The sequence below is a fragment of the Amblyomma maculatum genome, chromosome 10 (assembly GCF_055883805.1).
Source record: "Amblyomma maculatum isolate TAMU_Amacu chromosome 10, ASM5588380v1, whole genome shotgun sequence".
Lineage (NCBI taxonomy): Eukaryota > Metazoa > Arthropoda > Arachnida > Ixodida > Ixodidae > Amblyomma > Amblyomma maculatum.
Window position 1 is genome coordinate 120264005 of NC_139353.1, and position 9382 is coordinate 120273386.

Below are 9382 nucleotides of genomic sequence, written 5' to 3' on the forward strand. Positions count from 1 at the left end.
CTCGGGCGCACTAGACAACCGTATATTGCTCTCTGCACCAATCACTACCATTTCGTACGACTGTGAAAAGTAGTTTCGGTAATCATGCCCCTGTCTTAAATCCAATACACAATGGTCAGTGCAATCTACGTACAAAATGTTTCAAAGAACGTATTTGCACAATAGCGTCCGTTACACATGCACTGATCCTTCTCCCGTGTCCTCCATCGCAGCATAAGCTTACCCTTCAAGTTCACAAGGCTTCATAGCGCGCAAAACAACCTTGCTGTTTTAGGTGATAGCACATTCTGTGAGCTAGCCCCCAGTCAGAGGGACGTGCATTAATGCTTTACATGATGCAAGTTACCCTTGTAAAGCCGATTAGGACTGCAAACGAATGGTCGCATACACGCGTATACCTTGATTCCGTGCGCGTCTAAAACGGTGCGCTACCTGCAGAAGGGCACGCAACAACATGCTGGCATCATTCCGAATAGAGCTTGGAGCTAACAGCGACTGCTGTGATGTTACAAAATGAACCAATCGTTTGTGATCATTCCAATGCACCTTGCGGTGCATGCACGGGTTCTACGAAGGCGCACGTTGACAGCGTTCAGGCGCGGGCGGACTGAACAAAATATGGCCGCCGCGCACAGTTTCTGTCTCTTTCACTAGATGGCGCTTACTTTTGTAAAGCCTCTATTGCTTGGCAGTTGTTAACAGGATGCATCTAAGAATATTTCAGTCTATTATTCACTAGTTTGCATTACTATGTAATTATTAGATTTATTTCGTGCCTAACACAACTTGGTACAAGTATTTGGTACCAGAAAAAGCAACATGCTCGTGGTGGACACGCCTACGATCTGGCGCCATCGCTGATTGGCTGCTGTCTTTCCCGTCCTCGCCGTCAGGTGGCGCCCGCTGTCTTGCTGACGTCAAATTGACGTCATCTTGAAAGAGAACGGTTCCCGAAAGGAGCCTCCGCTGGATACGGGCCCAGAGTACATTTTCAGTGGAAAGTTTTGCTTAGAACAGGAGCTTAATTGGTGAGTGACAGTCATTGCGCCAGCAATTCACTCACGGCACCGAAAACCTCCAAAGGAGCCCTCCTAAGGAGCCGCTGCAGGTTCTGAAGCGGCTGTTACACAGAACGATAAACATGAAAAAAAATGTGTTTGTCAACCGTAGAAGCTGCTGTTTTACTCCGTAAGCACCTGAGCTGCGGTCAATGGTAAATAAAAGGGACTGAAGAGATTAGTAGGAGAATAACACGGAGGAAAGCAAGCGCAGAACTATATGCACTAATTACGTTATTCAAAACTATGAGCAAGAAACAAGAACAAGCGAAGAATGCCACCCGCACACTGTGCTCGCACCCCTGTTCCACGCGGATGGGGGTTTCGAGCACTGCACATGCTCGGACTTACCCGAAAGCCAGAGCGCGGCCAGGCCCGGATCTTCAGGTAACAGCGCAAAAAACATGGACGGAAAACAAGAGCAAGAACACACAGCAGCTCTCGTTGTGTGTTCTTGCTCTAGTGTTCCGTCCATGTCTTTTTGCACTGTTACCAGATTATATAGCAAGTACAAAACTTTTTTGGCGTAAAAACTTTCGCCTTGAGTGGAGCGCGTGAATGTTGTTGGATGCCATAGAGCAGATATGGAATCTGTACGACGGTACACAGAGTGCATAAATGTCGATTTTACAAGAATTCGTCTAATTTCTTCTTCGAACGGGAAATTCAGAGCTCACTCAGAGCTCATGAGCTTAAGCGTCCCCAATAATGTAGCACCTTACACTTACAGATCGTGATAGGCAAATAATGCAGCTGGCAAAAGAAGTTCCGCTGTTGCTTTCGCAATTCGACTAGGGGTAACAAGAGCTAAACCGCAATTTTGTTTTTGTATATATTGGAGCTGCCTATTAGGGCGTACCGTAGATGTGCCCGCTAGTTAGAAGAACAAATACAGCGGGAATGGTCAGTTACGTTGCATTTCAGTATAAACTACAATCTATCCGGTAAATGCGAAGAAAGCGATCAGCTGGTGCTGCTGTCGTAAACAAATCATTGTGTCTAGAAAGCAAGACAGCAAAACCAAGACCAAAACAAACAGCATATCAGAAGTGATTCTGTTCTAGCCAAGACAAATAAACTTCTCTGATTGATATACAACCATGGTTAGAACTTCACTCAGAAATGCCCTGTTGGCTTTTTATTCATTTTTCGTCTCACTAGCGACATTCACAAGTTTGTTACTCAAAGCCGATGTTACCTTTTGACGAAAATGCAAAACTTTCCGAGTGATATTTTTGCTGGTGATGTTTTATAGTTCTGGCTGCTTCTAGCACCTTGGTGGTAAGCTGGCTACATTCACAATATCGCGGCGCTTTCTTTTTTTTTCTTTTTTTTAACTTGAGATCGTGTAGTGTTACGAGACACATAACTCTCTCCGTAGTTGGGAATCGCTAGCTGCGGTGCCACGTCACATCGCGATGGCACTTTGCAATCACTGCAAACGCAGTTCGCAAATATATAAGAAAGTTGTGAAGTGTGTTCAGAGTGTGGTGGTCCATTAAAGAAATGCAGTACCTAAATCAAAGTGATAATAACACTTATGCTAAAGGATATACATTTCCTTTTTGTGCATTTTACCCGTAGGATGCCTAGGTCGAAATAAGGTCTGGTTATAAAATGGGATTGTATATCCTGCTTATAAGGGACCTCTGATATTGGAGATCCCCTTCATGGATCACTGCCTTGTCGTGGCGGAGGGGCTTGCGAAACTCGATGAAGTCGTGAGCTCTGCTGTGTAGGGCCACCCAAGATAGACAGGTCACGGCAGAGAGTTCTGACAAAATGTGATTCACTGGAGAAGGTAATGGCAACCAACTCCAGTACTTCCTGCCAAGAAAACCCTATGGCCAGTCACAATACCATTATCGATATGGCGCCAGAAGATGAGCCCCCCAGGTTGGAAGGCGTCCCACATGTTACTGGGGATGAACAAAGGGCGATTCCTAGTAGCTCCAGGACGAATGAAGCGGCTGGGCTAAAGCCAAAAGGACGCTCAGTTGTGGATGTGTCGGGAAGCGACCGGAAAGTCCGATGTTGCAAGGAGATATATCACATAGCAACATGGAATGTAAGATCTATGACGCAAGGTAAACTGGATATCGTCAAGCGAGAAATGGACAGATTGAACATTGATATCTTGGGTATCAGCGAGCTCAAGTGGACCGGAATGGGAGAATTTAACTCCGGCGACCATTATGTCTTTTATTGTCGGCACGAATCCAAGAGAAGGAATGGGGTCGCTCTCATAGTAAACAGAAGAATGGGCAAAGCAGTGCTAGGGTACAACCCCAAAAACGACCGAATGATTTCACTTCGGATCCAAGGTCACTCTTTCAACATAACAGTTATCCAAGTCTATGCACCGACCACTGCTGCTGAAGAAGCTGACGTTGAGAGATTTTATGCGGACCTACAATGCCTTTTGCAATGCAAGGTTGAGGGTAGCCGGAGAAGGGGTAGGCAGCGAACGCGATGGTTAGATGGCATTCTCGAGGCATTGCAGATGAAGCTATGTGATGTTAAGAAGATAGTGAGAGACCGGAAAGCGTGGCGTGACATGGTCCATAGGGTCACGAAAAGTCGGACACGACTGAATGCCTGAACTGAACTGATATTGGAGATAAAAAACTGCTCCCCAGTGCACGTACCTTATAAAAGGGTTCAACTGCAGTCGTAAGATTTGCAAAAGGAGTCTCCAGAAGGTTGAGAAGTGATGCACCGCGGGAAAGAAGGGCGCAGTGACACACAGTGTGCCATGCCTCTCCACGTAGGGCCGTATATTTTCGTTGTGTAATACCAACTAGCCCAAAGCGCCACCTTAGTAAACTCAGATTTACACCCGTGATCAGAAGCCAAATTAAAATCTATAAAAAGATTTACGCAGTCAATGATGCTGAAAGCAGGGATACTGGGTCTTTGAAGAAGCATCTTTTCGTGAAGGCAATTCAAGCGTCTAACGAACCAATGTCAAAAATCATTCAGGGGAGCTGGAAGCTGCCGCTAAGATTTTATAATTGCCTTCGCCTGCCTTTGCTGCGGCTGAGTGACCCGGCTGTTTCATCGACGTAATGCTAGTACGAGGTTTGTGTCCGGAACTTAACTTTTTTTATATGAACCAACCATCACGGATAGCTGCGCTGTTCATGAATTTTGTGACGGGAGTGAGCCACTCCGGTACAAGCTGAGGAAACAACGTTTTGTGAAACGACGTCTCTCGCGTTGTGCAAGCTGAGCGTTCGTGAAATGAGCGGCCAGCAGTGAAAAAAAACACTCTCGAAGTTTTCGTGAACTTTGGCTTTAGCGGACTGTGGTAAAAACACGATCTTCAAGTTTAAGAGCTCAGGTCGCGGAATTGCCGACAAACCAGAGTAAGGATAATCCCCCCCCCCCCCCATAGACACCACCACCACTGCTTTCGCAAAAAGCTGCACAGAGCACGAGTAGGATTATTCCTTAGTTCTTTTACATAGTTACCAAACAGATGCATGTACCCTTGCTTAATTGCGTTCAATTGTCCAATTTTAATTTAACGGTTCCAACGACAACATAAGCATGTAAACTTAATTCAGTATTCCCCTACGACATTACGTCATTACTATGTTCCGCTGAATCAAAGCATGTCGCTTGTATAAATGTAGGCTGCACTTTTCATGACTCCAGTGGTATGTAGTCCTAAATTTACAATACAAGGTTACAGTGAAGTTCATCCCAAAGCTGCGTGAGGCTATAGAAGTAATTTTCCCTCTCTTCAAGTGTCGTCAGGGGGCCCCTTGTTTCTGGGAAAAGTAGGGGGAGCTACTGGGGTCGGAGTACAAAGCCCTTTTCTTCCGAGCGCGCTGTCTCTCTTGGCTTGCGAGCGCCTTGTTCCTGCCGGGTCGGTCTACAGATGCTCAGGCTTTGTGCGCAAGAAGCATCCCCCGAGGGGGCGAAAAAAAAAATAGAGAGGGAAACCTGCGAGCAGCGTTTCGGAATATGCACATGTTGGGAAGGGCACGTTTGTTTTCAAGCGAATCCTACTGTTGGGCGTAAACCTAGTGGGCGAGGGTCGGTGTTTTCGTTATTTTACTTTTGTTCTTTGTTGTAGAGTCTTGCTCTTCAGTGGGCGCACAGTAGGCGGTCAGTTGGCTGCTACTTTCCATATCTAGAGTACTGTTCGAATTTTGTTTGTGATGGCTGTCGCTGGTCTCACCTTCTTGCCCCAGGGCTTGCGCACGTGCTCCTTGCATGGTGTGCAGTGCGTGCTGGACGAGGTTGGTGCAATGGCTGTACTGCGTGGCTGAGAACGATTCCGTCATATATATAACGTAGCCCCGACGGACTTTTCTTGAGCTTTGACGTTGGTCACCTTACATGAGCTTCTGGTTTTGCGCGAGTCTGACAGTATTCGCAACTTTCACAGACGGTGCCGCCGCCGCGCGGTGAACGCTCGAAACGATAAACCGCTGATCAAATCGCTCGCAGACGCGGCGTTCGTGCAGCAAGGGCTCGTCGCGTGGTGCAATTCCCGCGTTCTTCGTCCCATGTGTACGCCTGCATGCTTTGAAATCTTGCCGACAGCAGACAGCAGTGCGCCAAAATGGGCAAACTTAAATACAAAAGCAATAGGATGTGCTCGGTGCCCCAGGGCACGAATCGCACTGTGAGGGGCGAGGTAAGCCTCCACGCGTTTCCTTCGGAGGTGCGCATGAAGAAAACGTGGGCAGCGAAGCTTCGGATTGGAAAAACCGTCACGCAAGCCATGACAGTCTGCAACCAACATTTCGCGCCGGAAGATTTCTTCTGGGGCACCATAGGTAAGCATGCATTTTGCAACGTTTGCGGCCTTCCTAAACGGAGACCGTACCTGAGTAACAATGTGCGAACGTTAATAGCGTGTTTGCTGCAGCGTATCACTTGCATGCGTTTGAAGATTTGTTTAAATGTACTTTTTATTTTTGCTTCGTTTTTAAAATTTGCCAGCAAATATGAACACTATGAACACTAAGCAGGCGCTGTGTATGCAGAAGACAGACAGGTTGTTTCACTGAAATAGAATTGGATACGGACAACTGCGTTTTTAATTGGCTGCATTTCTGCTGAGCTTTAAATTATACATCGTGGTTTTTGTACTTGAGCATGTCTTAAAAAAAAAAGACATGCGAAATGGCCCAGACATTCTGCTCCTAGGGAGCGTTATCCTAGCATGCTTTTGCCTCTCGATATTCATGCCAACAAAAGTGTGCATGGTCTGCTAGCGTAATTAGAGTGCGCGCGTTTAGCCATTTCTTTATCTCTGATAACCAGACACATGGACTCCCTCCAAAAGGCGTCTCAAGAAGACTGCCATCCCTTCGAGACGCCTGCCCGTACGGACTCATGACCGCGACAATGAAGGGGCAAAACAGGCATCGCATGAACGAGCACTACGAGCCTCTGGGAGAGCTGCAGCAGAAAGTGAGTGCTTCTACAAGGAGATGCCCCTTGCATTGTGTGCCAACCTATGCCTGAAATGTTACCTTTTGCTTCAATCTAAAATGCCTCATTCTTTACTTACCAGGTGTGTTTGTTTAGCTAGATAAAAAACGGTGAGTTCCCTTTTGTTACAAGTTGTTGCTCAACTGAATGAATTTGCAGGCCTTGGCACCAAACCACCGAGTGGAAGTGGCTCTTGCTGCATGCCAATGTTATCAGTGGCAACATCCCGGGATTGCACAGACACCAGTGCAGCATGTGTAAGTATAAGTTGTCTTGTTACTGACTGTTAGTGAAGGTGATAGCTAACTGGTTGATGAACTGCGTGAGCAGCTTAACAAATCAAGCTGCAAACAACCTGCATAAGCGAGACATAGATGTAGGTTAGAATTAGATTAGGCAGACTTTCATGTACTGCCAGATGTTTGTGCCATATTAAGTTACTTGCATCTGGTGTGGACTATTATTACTGTAGTGTAAACTTTCAGGGAAATTTGGTTCTGTGCAGCATGCATGAAACAAGCATTTACGATTAGCTTCCCTTTGCATGCAGGATGCATCAGAGGCTACAAACAGTGTTCAAGCAGGAACAGCGGATCTCTTAGCTGTGCAGCATACAGCTGAGAGTCTCGTCTGCCTGGATGCAAGACGTACTGAACTTGCAGGGCTGGAAAATGTGGCTGTTCAAGCACTGCTGCAGCTCAACCAAAACTCTACTGGGCTACGTTCCACAGGTGTCCAAGTAGACACCAGTTCTGTTCCAATGAAAAAAGGTTTTCTTGATCTCTTTTTGACAGACAGTGCTGTAAGGGCGTTTACAGGTGTAGAAAGCTTTCACCTTCTACTCACCATATCTGAACAAGTTGCTAAAGAAGACACTATGCAAACTGAGAAAAGTGTGCTGGAGAGAGTTATACTCGTTCTGGTGCGGCTGAAGACTTTCCTGTCTTTTAAATGCCTTGCAGTTTTGTTAGGTACTTCGGAGGCCACTGTGCATAGGTATTTCTACGGGACGTTGCGCACCATGGCTGCTGTGCTTGAGGCGGCCATTCCATGGCCAAGCAAGGAAGAAATTAGTGAGAATGAGCCGCATTGTTTTGCTGCTTATAAAGATGTAAGAATAGTGCTAGACTGCACAGAGGTGGAAATAGAAAAATCACATTGTGCCTAGTGCCGAATCCTTACATACTCTCATTACAAAGGCAAAAACACATTGAAAGTAATGATAGGTGTGTCTCCAGGTGGCCTAATCTCCTTTGTACGCGACGCTTTTGGGGGACGTGCCTCTGATAAAGCCTGTGTCGAAGACTCCGATATTCTTGGAAAACTAGAGCCATTTAAAGATGACATAATGGTAGATAAAGGATTCAATATTGAGGACAAATGTTTTGCATTGGGCATTGGCGTCATTCAGCCACCTTTTCTCCGTAACCAGGCTCAGTTTTCTGCAGAAGATGCTGCCAAGACAGTGCAGATAGCAAGGGCGAGAGTTCATGTTGAGCGTGCCATACAGCGCTTAAAGCTTTTTAGAGTATTGAAAGGTCCCATGCCTTGGGAGATGCTGGCTGTTGCTGATGAAGCAATGATTGTAATTACTGGTATTGTTAATATGTCTGCACCAATACTGGCAGAAAAGAGATTCCAGACTGCGTAATCCTTGATTTTTTAGAGACATCACTGTGAATCTTAACTTCAAATCACTACAAAGTGTTGGTATCCTAATACATACACATTTGCTACACGTGTGTAAGTCCTTTTTTACATGAAGCTTATACAGTCCGTTCAGTCGAAAAGCCACCGCCATAGCCAGAATAGAAAAAAAAACGAAGAAAATGTGCATGTGATTTTGTATCAAAATTGTACTGCAGCTGTTCTTTGTGCAGCGTTGGTGTCATATCAATCTGTTTCTCATTTAGCATCCATCTTCCAGTCAGGTTGGAGGGCAATTTGCGACCGACATTCGAACTGACGACATATCTCCCTCTCGGTGAAGGTGTCCACTGAGAAGTTAGATACTGTATTATTTAATGTACTTCTTTTACTGCATATGTCGCACTTCAGCTTTATGTCAGTGGACCAAGTTGGAACCCTTCGTATTTGCTTTTTAAACATAGCACACAAATGCATGTTGGTAGACAAATATGCGCAATTAAACATGTATTCTATACATCCCAGAGTGCAGAATTTGGTGCACAGCTGTTTGAACTGTGTCTAACAGTATGCCTAAGCACATAAGGCCAATAAAGTTGTAGCCAAATATGACTTGTCACTTTTTTTTAATATAGCTGATGTTTATCAATGTTTACTTCTTGGATTATTTTTTTTGCCTCGATGGAACAAAGCACACATTAAATCAGCAGACATCTTTGTCATGCGCAAAAAACCTTTGGGCTGCGTTGCACCTTTCATACCTGGCTGGCTTGAGTTTGGTTTCGTGGGGCTGAACAGGAGTCACTATAGTTGAGAACAGTACTATTACCCGCTTAAACAGACGTGGGGAGCAGTCAACCCAATACAGTCTCTAGGCTTAGCAGTACACCCAACATACTTGCTAGCAACATACTAGCATTTCTTGAATCTAACCCAGCATTATAGTGTGTTTGAACTTGCTGCTTGTAATGTGTGGTATATTCCTATTGCTAACTACATTTTTTACTGCACTGTAGCTCCATGCCCATCATGTATAATATTGTGTCAGTTTGATAATGTGTTTGCTTTTTTTCATCTTTTCATTTAATTGCATTGTTGTACTATGGATCCTTATGCATTTATGTAAGCATATTGTTTTGTTTGAAAATTATTATCCACTCACCCCCATATCAAATGTTTAAGGGGGAGGTCCTTAGGGTACTTAAATATTCCTAGTTTTAATG

General features: G+C 45.2%; 1 pseudogene; it reads left to right on the plus strand.

Annotated features, from left to right (window-relative positions):
- Positions 1-6425: 6425 nt before the first annotated feature.
- On the plus strand, positions 6426-8341 carry LOC146177339 (uncharacterized; annotated as a pseudogene).
- Positions 8342-9382: the final 1041 nt, after the last annotated feature.